The following is a 22,410-nucleotide window of genomic DNA, read 5'->3' on the forward strand; positions in this document are numbered from 1 at the left end:
ATGAAACATGTTGTCTCCCTTGGGCTGTATATGGGTAGTTTTTACAGGGTTTCTAAAGCTATACAGTTTCAAAAAATTGAATAGAGCTATTTCTATTCAACTTGCAAAGTCATGTACATCCCGCTTTTCTATTTAAATCAAATTGTTCAATATGGTTAACAGTGAAGTATTAAAGTACATCCAAACATGGCACTAATATATGGAAGGGCTTTTCTACCTTGCAACACTAAGCCAGGATTCTGAAGAATTATTCCTACTTCCAGTAGGCACTGGCAACACACTGCTTAGAAATGCCAAGCCAGTATTCTCCTGAATCATGGCTTAAGATTTTTATTTGAAAGTGTCCACACTACACAAATAAAAGAAAGAAAGTGGGGTGGGGGTAACAAAGAAGAGCTCCCAGAATTAAATAGAAGGAATTTTGGTGTAAAAGAAAATAACAGAGGGTACCTGTTTGATGCTTATGTTATATTGTCTCAGTATACATATTTCTGTATACCTATGCCTGCATAAAGGTATATTTAAAAATGATCAGTAATCTACTTATTCCACTATTCTGATCAAAGCAGTTTTCTGCCTGGTAAAATCTCCTTAACCTAAGGCAACAGTGGTTTAAAAATATGTATTCATAGGAAGCAATTTAACTGTATGCTCATTTTTCAAAAACTATTTCTTATTTACAGAAACACTTCCTCTTATGGCCTATCTGCATATTTACTGTAGAGTAATGTTGGCTGCTTTATGTAGGGATTCCTTTCATATGTCTGGGGCATTTTACTCTAGTTGTCCTAAAAAGAGCAAAAGCTCATGATATTCTTAAGAAACAATACTGTGAATAAATACTTAGTTGCTAATTTGTTTTAACAATTACGGGGTGTTTTTTTTTCATAATTTGCTTTGTATTTCTGTGATGCCGTGGCATTTTAGCTGATGCAGTTGCTAAATATTCTGAATGGAAGTAGCATAATACTGAAAAGATAGATGGCGCTGTTGAAAGCATCTAAGCTAAACTAAATTGAAGAACGTATGGAATCAGTATTTTTCTTGGTGGCTACTAGAATAGGATCCTCAAACTCATATCATCATGAATGCCTTATGAGGACTAGTTCATTATCCCAAGGGACACATCCCAAACCTTGACAGAACTGGTACAGAAATTTCTAGTAAATGAAGAACATTGTGAACAATGTAGTGTACCATTAAACATAAATTAATCAAATAAAAAAATTTACTGTAAAGCAAAGATACTTTCAAAAAAGAGCTGTGAAACACTTATTTTACTTTGGCCACATTTTTCATTAAATCAAACAACAATATTCATACTCATTAATGGCTGGCTCATTTTCTTTCAAGACTATTACCCAGGATGATAGAATCTAGGAACCCTACCCCATCAAAAACTGCCCAAATCCTGTCTTTTGCTTTCTTCATTCTTTCCTTTAGTCTTTTTCTCATTCACTTTCTCTACTTCTTCCTCCCTTTACCTAGCACAGAAATCTTCCTTGCTTACTTATTTGCTTTATTTCCCAATTCTTCCCCAAAGACAAATCCTTGCAATGGGGTGGCTAGACCCAGTCTTTTTCCTCCATTCTCCCTTTTGTCCTTTCTTGAGGCATTCTCCCAGCCTGTCTTCCCTAGCCAAGCTTGCTGCCCCATCTTGAAAGCTCTGTGCCACCTGAGAAATAGTACCTGCCAGGAAGCGCAAGAGCAGATGGGAGGTTCCCGGGGAGCAGCTCTGCTCTGCACAGGTGGGCTCAAGGCATTGACTGTGTAGCCCAGCTAACAAAGCCTTGCTTTTGCTAGGAGACCTGCTGACTCAGGCCTAGGTATGGTGTCAGACCACTTCTCTTTTTGGAGCACATTGCATTCAGTGCCATAGCTTTGCCTGGCAGTATCCCTAGCTTCGCAAAGTATTTTTGTGGGTTATAGAACATTACTTGGACAGCTGTATGTGGCATGTGAGTTTGAGACTCCTGTACTACAGGTATGGGTAAGCCACCATATCTTTCTGAAGGCTTCATTTCCATGACATTCTCAACAGAAGCTACATGTCCAGATGTTTTGCTAAGGTCTGCAGGAAGATGTGGTATCTCAGCATTTCAAGCAGCAGATTTGGAATGATTTGTACAGCCATAGTGTCTTCTATTATTACAGCACATTTTTTGGGAGACAAACTGCCAAGTGTGGTCCTTAAGAAAAAAAAACCTGATCTTTTTTGCTGACAGTTTTTTCCCTCAGAGGGTAGAGGAAGGTACCCTTGACTTGATCCCATCCAATAGAGAAGACTTATTAGATAAAGTGGAGGTAGCAGGAACTTTGAGAGAAAAATGCCCATGTAATGTTGAAGTTCTTGATTTTGAACATGGTCAGATTCATCACCTGAACTTCAAGGAATCACATTTTAATAAACTCAGAACAATGATAAATACATGGGAAAAAGAGCCCAATATTGACCAGACTTCCTAAAAAGTATATAATATAGTAAAAGGGTAACTGCAAACAGTTCCAGCAAGGAAGGAAAATGGAAAATAGCAAAAGAATCCAGTGTAGCTACACAAAAAGCTTAGTGAAGTTCTTGGGGGGGAGTCACATAGAGAAGATGGAAAAAGGGACATGTAATCAAGTAAGCACACACAAAAATAGCCTGAGATGATGTCAGAAAGGCTAAAACTCACAATGAACTGAGGTTGACCGAAGAGGCAAAGAACAACAAAATGGGTTTTTCCAAATATGTTCAAAATAAAAGGAAGGAAAAAAGATATATCAGCTACTGAATGAAGACAGCAACGTGATAACAGATTAATGAAGGAAAATAGAACTATGTTGGTTCAGTTTTCTTTAACCAGAAGATATGTGGGCAGTCAAAGCAAGATTCCAGCTTGAGCTTGATAGAAACAGAGAATACAAACTGACCTTGAATAAATTTAGCTATCCCTAGGCCAGATAAATTGCATTCTAAGGTACTTAGAAAACTTATTGTTGGTTTAGTGTAACTTCTATTACCTTTGAGGGAGCCTGAAGTTTAGGTGAAGTACCAAAGGACTCGAGGACAGCAAATTTTGTCTATATCAGCAAAAAGGAGAATCTACAAAACAACAGTCTCATATCAATACATGGGAAGATTCAGGGGTAGATCACAGTGTGATTTTTAAGCACTTAGAAAACATGTAGTGATTATTAGATGTCAACATGTATTTGTCAAGAACAAATCTTGTCAGATTAACTATACTTCATTTTTTGACTGGATAGCTTCTCCTTTGAAGATTGTGCAAATTTTGTGTGTATAATATATCTTGATTTCATCTAGTATCCCATAACATCTGATTTGCAGGGATGTTTAGTATGGCATGACTATTCAGTGGATTCACAGTTGTCTTGAAAACAAACTCAAAAGAGTGCTGATCAACTGCTTCTCCTTAAAATGGAATAAGATATTAATTGTGGTCCTTGGATTGGACCTCCTCAACATTTTCCTTAATGACTTAGATGAAATGATGGAGGGAGCGCTTATCAAATGTGCAGATGATGCAGAACTGAATGAGATAAATTTCTTAAAGAGAGATAAAATGTATTAAAATAACAAAATAAATTATAAGTGCATTATTGGGATCTCTTTATATGATGGAACTTCACCATGAGAGTTTCTAAGAGGCCTGGAATAATAAATTTAGAAATAATAATAATAATAATAATAGTAATGAAGTAAGCTATGTATTAAAAACATCAGATATTGATGGTCTAAAAGAAAACTGTTATTTAATTTATTTATTCATTCATTCATTCATTCATTCAATTTATATAGCCGCCCATCTCAGACCAGTGACTCTGGGTGGCTAACAACAATAAAAACAATCAACATTAAAAAAGTACAAAAAATAAATAGAATGTAAGTGCAGCCAAGAGATCTTTAAAAACCGTTGGTGTCAACACAACCATGAAACAGGGCCCTTCACACACTCGGGGCCCCAGGCCACGTCTTCAAGGCCTTCCAAAAAGCCAAAAGGGTCAGGGGCATCCTAATCTCAGGAGGGAGGATGTTCCAGCGGGCATTATAATGTAACAAACACTATATTTATTTATTGTAACATTTATAAACTCTCAGTCTCATACAGACTTGTAGCAGTTGACACACATCTAACAAAATCATATATTCAGTGCCCTTTCTAATTAAAGCAATAGCATGTAGACAGTGCAAAAATTCAGTGATGTCAAAGGAACCAGATGCTTTCTGGAAAAATTGCACCTTAATAGCCATTCTAAAATGGGTGCTACAAACATTTCTAGTTGCAAGGTACTCCATACTGTTTCCTTCCTTCCCCTCCCCAAATCTGAGAACTATAAGATGAAACAGATTATCTAGTTTAGTTCCTTATTATGGTCACTGACTACAGTAATATGGTCAAGTTATATAATGTTCCTAGCTATATTTTAGGTTGACCATAGCATATTTTAAGCATCAGTGGGATATTGTGATATGTCCAAGAGTTTTGGATTCATGTAATCTAATAATGGAAGAGCTGGTGAATTCTCTTATTCATAGACATTTCTCTGGATACATAGGAGTAGGTGTGAAAATGACTTTTGGAAAATTATTGAAATAAAAATCAGATCAGTCCTTTTCAGATCTATTTCAAGGATCCATTTAGAGTAGGTCTATGACTGGAATACAAGCTAGGTTTTCTGGGGAGGGGATTGTTTGCGTGTTTGTCTTTTTCTGAAAATAATTGGTTATAATTTGGAAGAAATGTATAAAATGAACTTACAGAAGCAGAAATACTTGCATGAAAAGATTCTTGAAGGAGGGGAAGCTATCTTAACATAATTATTAATAGTACAGACTTGTAAATGCGCTCTCAATTAAAAATCATTTCCATAAAAAATGGGGGAAGAATTGAAAGTCAGTTGAAATATAAGCTGGTTGGTAATCTGGGTCCTTTTTAATATTCTTTACTAATACGGAATTATTTGAATAGAACCAGGCAACAATTAAGGGACAGTAGGATTGCTAGGGAGTGATATGAGACTCACAAGGAGATACCTAATATCTGGCAAACAGTAAATGTAAAAAAAGGCAAATCTTGATTGAAAAAAAAAGAAGCAGATTCTTTTATATATTTGCATGTGTACATTTATACCCATTGATGGGGAGAAAGTCTGTCAGAAAAGTCTATGAGCTGATTTGGAAGATGATGGTTTTTAGAGAACATGGATTGTCACATTGCTAGAGATGAGTAGGTATTAGATTCTGCTCCAGATCAGGGCATCCCTGCAAAATGTGATACTTAAAGCTGTCCTTAGGGATATTGAAACATAATGTATATATTATCTTGGGTCACAAAGTTGGTTATCATCATTCTTACCAAGTGACAGTTCTATAGCAGAGGAAACCTGAGTTTGGAAAATGCTGTAGCTGAGCTGCTGTTTAGTTTGCACAGCAAACAAAGCGGTGTTCCATAACTTTCTGCACTTTTGTTTTCCATCAGCATTTGGAGGCATTGATATCTAGTGAAGAACTTCCCTGTTCCCTCTGTTAAGGACAGCGTATGTGCTTGTATAATAAAGCCTTAAGATTCTATACAATCTTCTATGCTAGTATTTCATCCCCAGCATTACTTTTAATTATTATTGTTTGAGCAGACCTCTAATGTTTTCATGACATTCTTCAAGGCTACTGCTTGGTTGGATGTTTCAGTGCAGAATGAGAGAGTCTTTTGGTCATGGAAGATAATTGCTGTAGTGCTTAGTGGCATAAGCATAACCAGCAAAAACTGGTCTCACTACTGATATACCACAGCTGTGCTACTACAATGAAAACATGGCTAGGTGTTTGATGCCTTACTAATAATTGCTATGCCTCAAGAATGTGGCACAGCTTGGATCAGTTCCATTGTTATAAACCTTTTTTAAGGAATGTGGTTTAGATGTGCTTGATTTTGGGGGCTGAGGTAGAAGGAAGCCAAAGGCTTGAAATAAACCTTGCCTTCCTGGGGTAGTTTAATGAGTCTAATGTCATTTGAAAATGAGTTATCTGGACTGTCAGAAGCATGGAGGAGCTTCACCTATGATTTCTGTGCTTCAATCTCACACTTATTTCAAAGTAACACCCCATTGAATTTGATCTGTGGCTGGGTGGTAATACCTGGCCAACTTGGGCAGGCCTGAAAAAGCTAAGCAGGATTGGACCTGGTTAGTCCTTGGATGAGAGAACACCAAGATGGCTTTTTTCTAGAAAGTGGGGGAAAATCCTATGATGCAGTGGAAAATCACTTTGGTATTTTTGCCAAGAAAACAACATGGACATCTTTGTTAGGTCACCAGGAATTGAGCTCAACTTGAAAATATTTTACTAGTAGGTGTAGCTGACCTTCAGTAGAATACTGTATGTTAAGTTAGTGCAGAAATATTTTTTCCCTCTGTTGACAAATTTGTATGTTGAATCTTAGCCTGCCGACTTTGCTTTATTTAGCAAGTATAGTTTTCTGTACTCTACATGGAATTAGGCTTTGCTTATGCAGAACTTTCAAATGTTAATATTTGAGGGAAAATGCCATTGTTTAATTGTTGAAGGTAAAAATTCTTTAATAAGTTAGTGAACTTAACTGGGTAAATATCAATTGTGATATAGAACATCTTTGAAGACTCAGTACCTGAATTTCCTCCTTAATTTAATGTAGGGGAGCACAGCCTACAGACCCTATCCAGACGGCTCAGTGCTCCTTTTTCTTTTTTCTTTTTGGTTTGGCCATCTTCCTAAAGTGACACTGATGAATAACAATTAGCACGGTCTTTGCAGAAGTAAAGTAGGTGCAATGAGCCTCCAACAGGGTTATTACTTAACATTCTGGGTCTACAAAGGAAAATCAGAGCTGAAAAATCCACTTTGGTGACATCATCGCATTGTTGCCTTCCCTACTGCATATGTTCTACAGAATTTCTGTTCAAGTGTTCTGTTTAGGTGATAACTTTTAGAATACTGTAGCTCAACAGTGGCAGTTTCCAGATTGTGGACTTCAACTCCCAGAGTTCTCAGCAGTGACCATGCTAGCTAAAGCAGTCTAGGAGTTAAAATCCATGCATCTTGAATTTACCAACATAGTTGCATGGAAAAGTTATGTGCATGTTTTATAAATATAGAAGTATTAATAGAGCAATGAGCTTCCAAATTATATGGCACTGTTCTTGAATAATCCAGTAGATTTACTTGGTGCAATATTTGGTTTTATCCATATCCTGCAGCTCAGAAAGATATTACAAATGAATCTATACACAATGCCATAATGCATATTTATACCTTTATTATTTTAAGGTCTTCATACCTATTAGGATCATATTTCAGGCTTGCCAAAGAATAATGCTCTTATTATACATTATAATGCATTTATTTTTGACAGATCTTGATATTCAGAATAGCTCTGGTTCTTACATATCATGTATAGATCACAAATTATATAGACACAAACACAGTTTTGCCAGTTCTATACAGGAGAAAGCCATAACCCACAATTGTCCTTTTGACAAGTATACAAGGCTGATTTGTGTTCCAGGTTTCTTAAGGGCAGATCAAACATGGTTTGGAACAGTTTCCTATGCAATTAAAATAATTCCTATCATATAAGCTGCTGAGAGTCAAATTGATTGCAGCAGGATACAAATTAATAAATAAATAAATGGCATAGAGTAATTTGCATTTGAAAATGGTCCGGTCAAAGGCTTACATATTTATCTCACATACTCCATATTGATAATCACCTGGAAACACTAATTACTTTTTAACACACACACACATGCATATATAAAATTATTATTATTATAGAAGGTAAAAAGAAAAAAGAAAAAATAGTTAATGCAGAGATAAAATATCACTAGATGGACAAAAGAGTTACTAAAGTTATATAGTTAGTGCTCAGTATATGTATCTCTGATGAAGATTAATCATAAAGACAAAATACATTATTTTTGACAATAAGGAAAATAATTTTAAAGATCTTTTTGAATCTCTGAGGTGAGTGCCAAAGTCTCCACTATTTTGTTATTAAAGATACCAAAAGAAAGAAAGAAAAGGAGAAAGAAGAAAAACTACTAAAAACAATATAGATAAATATTTAGTTTCTAACTTCCCTTTTTGTTGTACTCCGACTGATATTGTTTGATTGATTGACTGATTATATGCTATCAAGTTGTTTTCGACTCCTAGCAACCACATAGATTTTCTCCATGACTGACTGATATTCAGTATTTATAAACATTTAAAATTTTCATATATTTCTGATTTCATTTCTTTGGTCAATTCAAATTCTTGCTTAAATTTGGTCAAACTTCTGTTATGAATTATGCTATTAATTTTGCCATTACTGCATATTCTCCAAGTTTAACTTCCAGTCTGATATCATCAATAATATATTTCGTTTCCAGTGATTGCTTTGAAATTGCCAAATTTGTCTAATAATATATTTGGAGTTGGCACCTGTTGATTATCATTAATGTGCTTAGGAGGCAGAAAATGTTCCTTGGAAAAATTAAGCATTAGAAACTTCCCAAACTACATTTTCTGGATTTTGACTGGTGGTGTCTTAAACTTTTAAAACTATGTAAATTCCATTTAGTGTTAGATTACGTGTTTATGTGTTTATTTTTTCCAAATGACAGGAAACCAAAATTTGAGGAGTGCAATTGAAAGGGGTCATAGATTGCTCAGTCCTGCATTATCTCTGGCATTCCTCTTCCCCAGCACAAATTTAAGGTTTTGTCATGACAGCTGAACCTCACAGACAATAAACATGCCATATTAGAATTCTTCTTACTGCTGTGGCATGTAAGAGATTTTGTGTAGCTGACCTAGTTTCTCCCATGTAACATGGATCATTGCTGATGAAATGGGTACTATCCTTTCACTTGAGCAGCTGTGAAATCCAGTGGAGTGCTTAGCATTTAAACTTTTAAGTGCTACTTAACTTTTATGGGGAAATGCCTGGTGGAAACTGCCTATTCTGAAATGAAATTATGAAGTGTCACCTGGTTGGCTGTGGAGCTTGAATTGAAACCAACATCTAAATTCCTCTTGTTGCTCAGTCTGTAAGTGAAAGCAAAACCAAAATGAATTCTTTGAGTTAATGATGGTTTCACTTTCAACAATATACAGAACAGTGTCTCATTTCTTTTCTCAAGCTGGGGAGAGTTTGCGTAAGATCAGGTGTTTTTAGTTCTTGGTGCAAAGATATCATTTGACAGGCAGTGGAGAACACTGATCCATCACTGCTCTCCAGAAGAATTGCTTACCATTTTTCTTGGTTGTCAGCTCCTCCCACTGGGCAGTGTGGATTGCAAGCTGTACTTCTGTGGTTTGTTTACAGTTAAAACATATTGCCTGAGTTAACCAGGGAATGTAGCCAAGGATTGCTTTGTATTTGTTTTGTGACAATGTCCCCTGTTTAATTCCAGCTAGAAGCATTCCTCATCCTAAATTTGGCTGAGATGCTTATTTATGACCAAGTCATGAAGAAGTGGTTTGCAAACCATACTACCCAAAAGCTTTGAGTTGGTATATTCACATTATTCCTGTCTCACTGCTGCCATAAGGATCCAAAGCATCCCACCGTCAACAACTTCTTGTAATTGAATAGGCTACTAAATCAGTACACAGCAAAGCTTCTTCCTTTTTCTGAATATCTTGCTAAAAATCTCCTTTAGCAAAACAATATGTGGGTCAGATCATTCTGAATCATCCCTGTATTTACCTCAAAGGAAGGCACATATTTCCTACTCCCAATTGCCTTTGCACTAGGCTATCTATTGTTCATAGAATGGAGGTGGACATTATTTAAAGGCAACAGACTTTAGAAAGGGAGAAGATGTAACTGCAGTGAGCGAGAACTATAGAAAAATGTATGTGGAATTCATGTATAGAAAGTCTATTCATGAACTCCATACACATTGTTTAGACTCCTCAGTCTCAAAGAGGAAAAAGAAATGGCAGTGCTCTGCCCCCTCTTCCCCTTTCTTAGCTCCCCCTTTATGCCAGAATCCCTTTCCTCCAGCCAGTTTTATTCCTTTATTTCTCTTAATTTCCTCTTCCCTTTACCCCATGTTCATCCAGGGTTTTCTTCTTTTATGCTGTGTATGCTGGAAGGAAGGAGGGAGGCAATATGTGTGTATTCTGTGCATCACTCTGCGTGAAAGAGAATGGTTTGAGTATCTACAGTAAATGTAGATAGCAGAACCAATTAATTTTGTAAATGGGATGCCTCATTTTAGAGACAATTTAATCAGTAGTTATTAATTGAATTAGTTGTTTTGCTTTGCTTTTTGTCCAGAGAGTGTCATTTCTGGCCACTTTGCACACAGATACACAATATACACTTAAGCAAGTGTCAGAGGTACATGTTTATAGGGGTGGATCTCTGGGTTTGGTTTCAGCCAGTGTTGGCAACCTAGACTGACATAGTAGGAGATGCCTATGCTTATAATTCTTTTTTGGGGGGTGGGGAATCTTAAATTAAGGGTGATTTTTCTTTGCAGTACTTATGGTACTTGCCTTAGATTGAAATACAGTTATTCAGTCTGCGTGATTGTGCAAATCTAGGAAAGTCAGACTAGCATTCCTCTTGTCTTGCCAATGGGTATTAAAATCTTGTAATACAAGAGGTTCCTTTATAGTTGATCTTCAGTTCAGGGCAACTCACACAGTAAGAGCCACTGAAGTTAGTCGTTTTTAGGCAACAGAACTATGCAAAAGATCTCTGCTTCATACCACACAGTTACAAAATCTGCAGCATCTTCTATAAATACTATAACTGCATTCTTTTTTATTTAGAACTTGATGAACTCAGAGAAATAAAGCAGAAGTTCCTTTTTGTTGAGTTTCTTACCATAAGGTGATACTTACGTGAAATAATAACATATCAGTGAGTTAGTGAGTGGTATTTCTGGCAAGTGGTATGAAGGAGGAAGAGAGGAAGAGGAGGAGGAGTAATACATCTCATGGTACAGTGGTAGAGACTGGTGTCCCTTTGCTTTGAACTTCAAAGGGAGGGAACTTTCAGTGTCAGATGTTCACTTTGTAAAGAATATCAATTTCACTGTACAGGTAAAGCCCTACTTCAAGACTGCAGAAAATAAGGCCATTAAAAAAAACTACTTCAGGCATGCTCAAAAGCCCATTGGTCATTTTTGCACATGCACAAAGTAGCAGAAAAGCAAAGCCAGATGTGCGAAAGCATTTACATTTGCTATCAAGGTGTGGTCTTAAATAAGGGACCACAGTAATGCAGATAGTGAAGATGTTACAGTACTAAGAGTTGCAAAAATCAGGAGAGTGTATGAGAGTGATTAATCTAAATTAGTATTAGTGATACTTCTTTTGCAACACTTAGAATGGATTTGATGGTCTCTTCAAATCCTAGTGCAATTCAGTCTCTAGCATATTCTGTTTTCTGACATTGGCAGGGAATAATTGCCACATGACATTTCAGGTGATTAATTGAAAATAATAGAATGGGTAAAGAAATACAGTAAGTATCAACTTCTTAACATATTCCCAATGTTTTGCCTAAGATTTCTATGATGAATGTTTATGTACTACTTTTTTTTAGTGTTCATGTTAGGAATTTTTACATAAAATTTAGATAATTTAATGAGAGCCAGTGTGATGTGATAGACTGGGGCTGGGAAGACCCAGGCTCTCATACATTCTCAGCCATGGAAACTCGTTGGTTGACTTTAGGCAAGACACTCTCTCTAAATCCAACCTACTACACAGTGGTATTGGGTGGGGAGAAAAATAGGAAGAAGGAATGCAGTATATTCTGCTTTATCCTTCTGGAGGAGAGGTAGGTTGTATGTCTTAACAACCACAATTAAATAAATAAAATGTGCTATCATGGTGAGAATTTTATTTTTTACTTTATTTTGCTTCATGGTAAACATGCACTGTATCTCAGCTTTGAATAAGGCTAAACATTTGTGAAATTAGAAAATATGAAAAGTTCCAGAATTTAGAATTGGGCAATTCCTTTGTTAGGGCCAATGGAAATGCATAAAAATCTGAAAAGAAATGGAAGGGTTATATATAATCCATCTTTCTGTCTGAAAGAGCAGAGTATATGAGTCAGCCTGTAAATGAAGTGTCCACAACAGAATTTATGTCTTTGCTTATTGTAGCTACACCCCCCCTCTGATGGAAATCAGTACAATGTACTTAATATTTCTAGGAAAAAAACAACAACAACTAAGCATTGCATTCAGATTTTTCTATTGCACGAGTATGAAGAGTGGGATTTTTTTGCCACTTCCCCCTCTGCCATCCATTACCTTCTCCCCACTGACTCTAGAACAGCTTTTAGGACAGATACAGACAGAAGAAAGATTGACAAGAACTCCCATCCTCTTTTCCAAGATATATATGGCTAAATTTTTATTTCCAAGTGGTTTGATTCCAATCCTAAGAATATAAATTAATTATAGAGAATGGAAAAAATATTCTATAGATTGATAGGCAATAGATTGATTAATCAGAGGCTTAGCCATTCTAAGGGAGCTTATAACCATCATAAAGCAAAAACAGAATTAAAGAATGATTAATGAGTTATACTTGGTCCAATATGTCTGGTAACAGCTTCCCAGTATGCTGGGAATAAGGGCAACTGGTACCTAAATTCAAAAGCTGTTGAAAAGGTTCAGAAATAAATTTTAAAAGAAGTACAAATGAGGCTACACTCAGAGGGGGGAAGAAAAGAAAAAGAGTAGCATACTGAACATGGTGATCAAAGGAAATCTGTAGAGATTCTTGGCTACTTGATTGAACTTAAAGTAGTATGAAAGGTGCCCAGTGCTTAGTTTGTCTTGCAGGTTGGAATGTTTTCCTGTCAAAGCACTGGATTGGTCAATTTGCAGTCAATGGTTGAATGATGACTTAGCAATCCAGTTGGCAGGTGTACATATTAGTACTTCTTTCTGAGCAATTTCTTTTAATCTAATTAATAGAAGAAACAGATACTTCTCTTTAACTTAATTAGTGGATGTGCAGCATAATCAATGAGGTTCTAACCTTTCTCTAACAAGAATAAGGCGCCAGGCCTCTGGGGCCTTATTCTTGTTCTCACCAACTGCTTGAGCCTCTGATTTTGCTGCTGTTTCTGGACCAGAATGAATTCCTGAATTAAGGACAAACTCAGTGAAGCTACACAGAACTCCTCTGTAAAATGGAGAAGCCTTTTCTCCTCCTCAAAAAAATAATTATTTATTTAAGCAATGTTTTGGCCACCTTAATGACTGAAGCAATTCCAGGTGGCGTACAACAGTATAATAGAAATAGGTTAAAAACAAATCAGTAACAACAAACTACCCAACAGTGAGAGAAAAAAAGAATAAACAACTCACATCAGAGGGATAGCAGTACTATCATGTAGCACAAGTGGGGTCAAAAAATATCCTGCCCCAGGGGCTGCTGAAAAAGTGACGTCTTCAAGGCTTTCCTAAATCACAACAGGGTTGGGTCCATGCAGGCTTCAGAGGAAATGCTGTTCCAGAGGGTAGAGGAGGCATGCCTCTGGGGCCCCATAAGAGGGCACTGCTTCATTGATGAGATCTAGAACAAGCTGACATTGCCAAATCTTACTGTGTGGGTAGAAACAATTGGAGACAGGTGGTTCTGTAGGTATTTAGAATCATACATTTGGAAGGGGCCTTAAAGCCATCAAGTCAAACTCTCTGTGCGTGTGCAGTAATGGGCTTTCTCTACTGAGCTTCTGGTCCCCAGTAACATTGCTACTCTTCTCTGAATTGGTTTCATTTTGTATACATCCTTCTAAAAGAATGATGCCCAGAACTGGGCACAATACTCAAGATGGGGTCAGACCAACAAAAAAATAAAGTTATTAGTTCCCATAAATTGCTAGTTGATTGAGCTTGGTTTTGACTTATAAAGCCTTACATGACTCGGTACTTGCAAGACCACCTGCTTCAATCAGTGTCAACCTGTCTGAGTGGGTCCTCTGGAAGGAGGTGCTTGTGATGGTGCATTTTTGTGAAGTGAGTAGAACTAAGGCTAGAAAGCATTGTTTTTCAATCATGGTACCTGTCCTTTGGACCATCCTCCCTCTAGAATTAGAAGAATTGTGGGTTGTATAACAATCCTCCTCTTCTTAGTCTACTTGTGCATGAAATTTTAGTTTCCCAAGTGAAGAACTTTGAATTTGCCTCTTTTAAATGTCCTTATGTTATTCTCAGCTCATTTCTCAATCAGAATCATTTTGAATGTTATTTCTGTCATCTAGGGTATTAGGTCTGCCACCCAATTTTGTATTATGTGCAAATTTGATAAGCATTCCTTCCACTCTTTCATTCAAATCATTAATGAAAACATTGTAAAATAGAGGAGCCAGAACTGATTGTTGCAGCACCTTATTTGATATTTCATTCCACCTGGTGAGAAGGAACTATTGATGAGCATTCTATGAGTAAGATTTTTGAGCCGGTTACATATATGTGTGGTGGCAGTTTTATTTATTTAATGAAAAAAGAAAAAAGATATGTACAATAACAATCTACATTTTATCTATTTATATAGGTTTCTCATGCATATATGAGATCATAAATGTCACAAGATTTCAGTCTTACCTGAAATACTGTGAGAGATTTTGAATGGGTATGCCAAATTTTGTGAGATTTGGGGCTAAAACATCAAGATTTCATAAGATTTTAGGGCAAGACCCCTGAAATCCCTAATCTAGTACAAAAATGGAATGGAGAATGATGTATCCTACACAGTTGTTTTTTCTGGTCTTGGAACAGAGCTTGGCTGCTTTGAATACCATTGCTTCAACTGTTCCATCATAGAAAACTATATAGACTTCAGGCTGTTTGGACCATCACAAGCTTAAAACGAAATACATATATTTCAAGAAATTTGTTTGAAGGTCAGAACAAAAAACTGGAGCTGTTTCAAGTTTGGTTCCAGTGGAATACAGCCAATTTGACCATTCCAAGGAAAATTTCTGAGCAGGTTTTTTTTGTTTTTGTTTTGTTACAAGCTCCAAACAAAATAGGTATCCCATTTCCCATGTCCTCATCTCTTCCTCTTCATTCTCTAACCTTCCTGTCTTCCATTCATATTTGCTTAACTATGAATAGAAGTATCTATACGATAAGGAACTAGTTTTTATCTAAATCTAGTAAAAAGTAAAAAGTCAGCAAAATTTGTGTTCAGGCTCTGGGAAAGATGCAATTTCCAAAGACCACCTGAGGAAAAGAATAATGTGTAGAGAAGGTATTTTTGCAGGTTATAAAGATGAAAGAAATGTATCAGGCTTCATTTAACCATTGGGAGCAAAGCAGTGAAGTTTCCAGAGGCACAGGGAAAACTGGGAGGCTCCACAGTTCCCCTGAGGCAACTTCCCTGCTGCTCAATTTTGTAGAATGAATTAGCCCCTCAAGAGAAACTTTTACAGTACTGAGGAGAGACAACTTCAAGCTTGCTTTTTGTCCCAAAGGTCTTTCTCTTTCTTGAATGTTGGCAGTCTAATTTACAGTATTATGGCCCTTGAGAGCTCTGACCATCTCTTGTGCAACTAAATTATTTCATGTGATCACACCCCAATCCCACAAAATGTTATTATAGGCTTGTTCTTGAGGAGCAGGGTGGCAAATCAATAAAGTAGCTCTAACCAGGTCTCAATGTTGCATAGAACATTAGGTGGGGAATCTTGAGGGATAGTCTCTGTTATCATCATCATCATCATCATCATCATCCATAAATAGCACCTGCAGCAAAACATTACAGTTTTAAATGCCTTCGGGCTGCACTGCCTTTTTTGCCTTCCCATTCCATTACCTAGCTTTTTGAGATCAGCCACGTTCGGCTGGGTGCTATCAGCTAGCTGGGCTAACAAAGATGTATGGTCTATATTGGGTTTCCTTGAACTGTTTGGATTTTTTTCCTATAATTTTTTTCTATTTCTGCAAAGCCTTTGGGTTTGCCCAAGCATGCTGATACCTTTTCCTCCTTTCTGGATAGCACTTTCATTGCCAAAATATCACAGTTGTTAACAGACTTTTGTTAAGCAAAGCACAGTCATAAAAACATGTAACCACTCTCCAGAAGGAAAGGACATAACAAACTTTTAGAGTGAAAAGCAAAATCCTGAAACCTAGATGGTATGTTTTAAAAATGTCTGCCTGTCAAAATAAGTACCTAGCAAAGGAGTCTGGGATGTTCAAAGTGAGGCAGAGCAATCCAAAGGAAAGGCCTTAGGCCAAGCTGAGTCCTGGGCAGGCCTGTCTGGTGAGAGCATGTGATCCTAAAATCCCATGTAAGCAGAGATTACAGCAATACAAGAATCTTCAATTTTTGCAATTCTAGTTTTCTTTTAAGTGGTTTCTGGATCTTAACTGGAGATTTGATCATGTGTCTGTAGGAAATGGGGATGCTGGTTCTCCAGTAATCAGATGGAAGAGAGGCAGTGTGTTCTGACTAGAACTTCTTCATGATTAGTGGAAATGAACACATTGTAAAACAACCTATTTGGATTGCATAATTTACAAGCCAAGTTAGTTGCACTTCGTTCCGCTGAAATTAATGAGACTTAAGTGAGTGCTACCTTCTGTTTATAGGATATGGAATTTGGTTTTAAGTTTAACTTATAGTTTAAAAATTAAGGCCAGTTTGGTGCAGTGGTTATGGTACCAGGCTAGAAACTGAGAGACTGTGAGTTCTAGTTACTCCTTAGGCATGAAGCCAGCTGGATGACCTTGGACCGGTCACTGTCTGTCCTAGGAAGAAGGCAGTGGCAAACCACTTCTGAAAATCTTGCCAAGAAAACTGTAGGGACTAGTCTAGGCAGTCACCAGGACTCAACACTGACTCAAAGGTACAAATATATATAGTCTAAAAATGAGAATGTATATGTTCCCCAGTTTATTAGGGGACTCCTTTTCTGTAGAAATTGGGAAAAATTATCTTTATCTTTTTTTCCCCTGATTTAGAAATGCTATTTTTTCTTCAACTTTGCTTGTGGCATCTGTAGTGAAAAGAAATGACTTGCTCAGCACCAGATTAAAAATTTGCATATTTTAGATGCTTTTGAACACAATTTACATATTTTTATAAACATGACAGATATTGAAATACAGCTGGTAGACATATGACATTTATTTTAAAATACACTAAATGTGCTATCATAGAATCTGAACAATGTTGAATCAGCTATTAGATCTTCCCTTTTGGGGCAATTCAAAATGCTTTTACCAAGGAAATTGTTGTTTCCCATCACTGCTGTTGTGTCACGGCAAATTGAGTTCTTTCTCACTTTTTACATCAACTATAAAGTACAAGACACATTTATATACCATTTTTAAACATTTGTAGTATTCCCAAAATAAAAATGTGCAAAAATTGAAACTACAGATATTGAATAATTAATACATTCAGTTTTTGCCACAATAAAGAGTTTTAAAAAGAGGTTAGGGGAAGGAAGACATTTTAAAAATTCATTTACAATATGAGCAGGAATATTTATTTTAATTAAGATAATTTGGAAGTAGTGCTGAGAAATGAAACTTAAGAACTCTGTGGGAGAAGAGAAAACAGGCTATGAGTCAGAGTGCTTATGGGCAATCCCCTACCACTACTGTACCCCCAATCCCATGTTCCTGCTAAAATTTTAACCATCTTAGATTCTTGCACGCTTTTAGCTGAGCAGACAATTCAGTCCATCCAAAATAAGAGAACATTTTGAAGATTCAGTAGCATTTCATAAGAAAAATATGTACTATATGTTTTTTTAAATAAAGATCACTGCCAACACTGAACTCGCTCTGGACATCACCCTTCCCAAAGCCCTCCAAAGATGTGTGCCTGGAGCATGTTTGTGCCATGCCCATGCATGGTTCCCACAGCCCAGCAAATAGGTGGGGGAGATTGGTTCTTATATGGAGTGCAGTGTGCGGAAAGGGGAATATTACCTGACCCTGCATATCTTCTAGTTGCAGTTGAAGAGGTGGTTTGTGTGTCTTGAGTTTGCCAGCCCTGATAGACCCTTCACTGCTTTTGGGTGCTTTTAGGGCAAAAGAGCTTGATTGTTCTTGATTTGAGACGAGTTTAAATATTTGAAAAAGAGTCAGTTGAAGTGACTGAGAGTGTTACCATTTTGCATGGAAGGCATCAGAAGTTTCACCTGGAACAGGGTCTCTCAAGACTTCTAGAATCTTAAAGGGAGAATCCAGTAGTAAAGTAATGAGCTAATTTTGAAATCTCTTCTAATGTAAATTATTCCAGTGTTTTCCTTTAATTCATTTATGTCATAGATTATATTAATACTGAAAAATGTAGTTTCTTCTGGGCATTGCTTTTATACCAGGTGTCCTGTACAACTAAGCCATGATTTCCCCCTAAGGAAGCAAGTTTGTGCTTATTCAGCCTCATAGATATCTAGTTATATTCATAGATGTACCTCAGATGCTTCAGTATAATTCTATTGCATATTGTTAAACCTCAGGGACAGTTTTGTTCTAGTTGGAATAATTATTTCATGTTATCAGTGAAAATATGCTATTGTTCTTGTCTATGACATGCTCCTACTGCACAATTCATAGTGCTGCTTACATAGTCAAAAATTAAGACTTGCAAGCAATGTAATACTCCACAGTGCATGCAATTAAAAAAATGTCATAAGGAAAAGTGCAAGCCTATCGCCGGAGGCTTCTGTCCATGTTGTGGCTGTAACTGCTGGCTCATTTTTTCAGTGCTTGCCTCGTAGTCCAGAAATCAGACATTCCAGCTAAGGCAAGCATTGGTTTTGATAACAGTATAGTGTGTCCTGTAATTTACTGTGGAGTGTGATTGCTTGACAGCAATATAATTGCTAGGATGGAGCATACATCCACAGAGATTCAAGATATCCATATGTTTGCAGCTGTAGTTTTCAACAGGGGCTGGCATTTAGGGCTGGAGGGGAGCTACTGCTTACTTCAGATATTCTTGCAGTTTTGGTTTGACTGAAAAAGTTTGCCAGCAGTTACTCCAGTGATTATGAGATAGCTACAGAGATCACCAGATCCTCTCAACACTTCTCTTTTATTTCCTTTTTAAAAAGAAAGAGGTGAGCAGTCTGTCTTCTGCATATTTCAGCAGTGCCCAGTTCAGACATGGTACTTTTTCACAGCCTTGGTTGGAAAGTGAGGCAAACACGCTGCTTACTCAGTGCTTTGTGCAATTAAAATGGGATGGTTGTAGGAACAGCCTTTGGGAGTAAGGGCATCTATGTTTGACACTGCTTCTTTAACTTAATTTTCAAAACAAAATTTTAATTAACTGGAGAGAGGAATTCCGTTGAGAGCTCTGGACTAAGAGTAAAAATGAAACTTCAGGTCTGCTGCTGATACATTTCAGTAGAGTGATTGTGCTTGGTCATTCTTAGATTCTGCTGTGAGTAGAGCTCCCCAACATATTCTTCTTCAAATGGACTTTGATCCTTTGATCTATACTGTAAAATAAAGGTGCTCAATCTGAAGCTCAGAGCTACAGGCAGCTCCCGGAGTCTTGGTTGCAATACACAGAGCTTCTCCAAAACTCAGATTGTATCTTAAGAGAGAATAGCTGTATTTAATGTATCCGATTATTTAAATTTAATTAAGCAATCTTAAATTAAATCTTTGTTTTAGTCTTGCTTGTGTGTATGCTACTCATCAGCCAACCTCAGTCACCAAAAAAGTTGGACATCCTGGTTTGGGGTTTCAAGGGATCAATCAGTTGTACTATTTCATCTTTAACACTTGCACACTACTATGCACGAGAATTGCCAGATTCAGAACAAGACAGATATTTTATTAAAGTAGAATCTTGATAGGTGCAGTCTAAAACTTCTGGATAATACAAGGATGAGGGAGACTGTTTTGGAGTCTTTAGTTTGTAGTATGATATATCAAGGTTTGCACATGTATATTATTAAAAGGTGGTACTCTTTGTAGTTAATTTAATTTCCACTGACATACTGGAGACACAGCCTGTCAAATTGGTAGAAGTAGAAGAATGTAGATGAGGGAGGGGCTGTACTTGCTTCATCAGATATTTAAGATTAAGGAAATCGTAGTACAAATTGCATGAATATTCTCATTCCCTCAACAGCTTTAATTATTGCAGCTAGTTTTAAACAGCTGAACTGAAAGTCACTAAAAATGGGTGATGTGTCAATATCAGCCAAATAAAATTAACAAAAGAAGTTGTCTTTGTTCTTTATACAACTTGTTGGCCCTCCTGGAAATTATCATCAGATCATTGACAGAGGCTTGGGGACAGCCTAGTCCTTTCACAGGTAAAATATAAGCAGTAATCTTGTTGCTTGGCTAGTCTGAGAGGTTCTTCTACAAGTCCTGCAAAAGGGAAGGGAAGGGAAGGAACAGATATGTTTCGGTTGTGGTTTACTCCCTCAGGGCACTCTAAATATGGTATTGATTCTCTTGGCCACGGTTTGAATTGTTTCCTCCCACACAGAGGTTTTTCTTTTTACAGGGCTAAAAAACTTTAAGATAATAAATGCTGACCCTTGGTGGCCCCTGTATGCTTCCATTGAAAAGAAAAATAAAAATTTGGACATTTTCCTTGATGCAATAGAGGGCTCCGTTCTATTTTTCAGTTGATAAATGTGGATGCTTTGGTTGCTGACTGAAGAGTAACTGCACATTAGATGCAGCCTGAGACCTGTTCATTTCTGTTCCTCGAAAAAATAAAAGTGGGGTTAGCAGAATTCCCTGTAGCTGCCCACCCAAAGAGAAGAGAGTAGTTACAGTTCCTGCGTTTTTTTCCCATTGTAGATTCTGGGGGAAAGGACTGAAACCTTTCCATATATTTTAAAGTTTAAAAACAGGCAAATCTATCTATATGTGCTCCTCCAGTCTGGTAGGGATACTGACACATTCTGGAATGCTCCCTGATAAAGCTTGTATTATGTTCTTGCTGCCTAATTCACAGAATTTTGCAAAGGGCCTAAAGAGGTTTTGACCCACTGTTCATGAGCCCATGTATTTTCAGTGCCACATCGATACTTCATAACTGCAAAAAAATCAGAAATGAGTGAGATGGATGGATGGATGGATGGATGGATGGCCAGTCGGGCGGCCAGTTGGCCGGCCTAGATGGGTTTGAAGTGGAGGGTGCCCTCATTTGTCACTTTTCAGTAATAAATGATTGCATAGCTATTTTGTGTCTACAAAACAAGGCCTTTCTCTTCTCCCAAGAGTTCTTTTGGACTGTGAAAAATCAGAGGTGGGCTGGAAACAAATGTAGAATTTTCCTGGGCTGGGCATGAAATGGACTAGAAAAAGTTGAAACCAAAATAATTTGGAAATGAAGTTACATTACATTGTCCTTGGGCTGTAGACACACTGGAGTAATAATAATTCCTAAGCACAGAATGAGAGCTGAAATGGGTTCAAAATATCTAGAGACGAAAGATGAGGTTGTTGTGAGTGACCAGGATTTTTAGTTTGTAGAAGTAGAGCCATAAACTTGAAGCCCTAGGAAAATCTCTGTGTGGAAGTTTGGAATTGGGATTGGGGGAATCAAATGTATGGCAAGCAGAAATCTTAAATGATGCTACCTTGGTGTGGATGTCTTTAACAGAAGAAGGGGACAGCTGCTCAACCTTTTTGAAAAATGTATCTTTTTAGACGACAAAATACACTATTCTGGATGTATAGTGTTGAGTGAAACTCATTGTATGTAATGAAAACTAAATGTTGCTAGAATAAATTCTAGCTCTTACACTTAAAGCTGTAAAATTGTAATTGCCTAATGCATCTCTGATAACCTGACCAGTCAGTTGCATCTGTGTGTGGGAGGGTGTTTCCTTATTTTTCTTGCTAGTATGTCCATTAAAAATATTATATGCTGGTCCCACATATGTGTATTACTAATATGTGGTCCAAAAGCAGTGTGAGGGATGATCAATATTTCTGAATGTTGTTCATCCTGGTTTCCAAGCCTGCCTTCATAACTCTGTATGGCCATTCTCTTTGTTGGCTAAGAGCTACCATCCTCTGCAGACCTGTTTCTCACCCTGGCCGGGATGTGGTCTTCTGTATGCAGGGATTTCAGAGAGACTTGTCACATTTTCTCCAGTCCTGGTCATCAGTTCTCTCTTTCTTTTGAATGCCTTTTATGCAGATGAAGATCAGATATATTGCAAACATATTTTAGAGCTTTTTAATAGGATTTTATTTAAAATATAAATACTTCAGGATATGTGAAAATGTTAAAGTAGGTGGCAACAAACTAGTTGCTTTTGCTGATGAATCATTAAAATGGGGGTAGTGGGGGAGGGAATTCTGTTCTTTTCTCACAAAAATTGACTTCCCTAGTTATGTGAGAGAAATCCTATAACTGGATAATCCTGATGGGAATCATCCTTACAGAAGATGGTG

The 22,410-nt window shown here is 37.1% G+C and overlaps 1 protein-coding gene across 2 annotated transcripts in view; it reads left to right on the top strand.

The window, feature by feature from the left end:
• Positions 1 to 22,410, top strand: part of BAHD1 (bromo adjacent homology domain containing 1) — a 67,601-nt gene that overhangs the window by 10,231 nt on the left and 34,960 nt on the right. The window lies entirely within an intron of this gene.

The sequence above is a fragment of the Python bivittatus genome, unplaced genomic scaffold (assembly GCF_059951505.1).
Source record: "Python bivittatus isolate LINGU-HERP-01145 unplaced genomic scaffold, Pbiv_v1 ctg000480_np1212, whole genome shotgun sequence".
Taxonomy (NCBI): Eukaryota; Metazoa; Chordata; class Lepidosauria; order Squamata; family Pythonidae; genus Python; species Python bivittatus.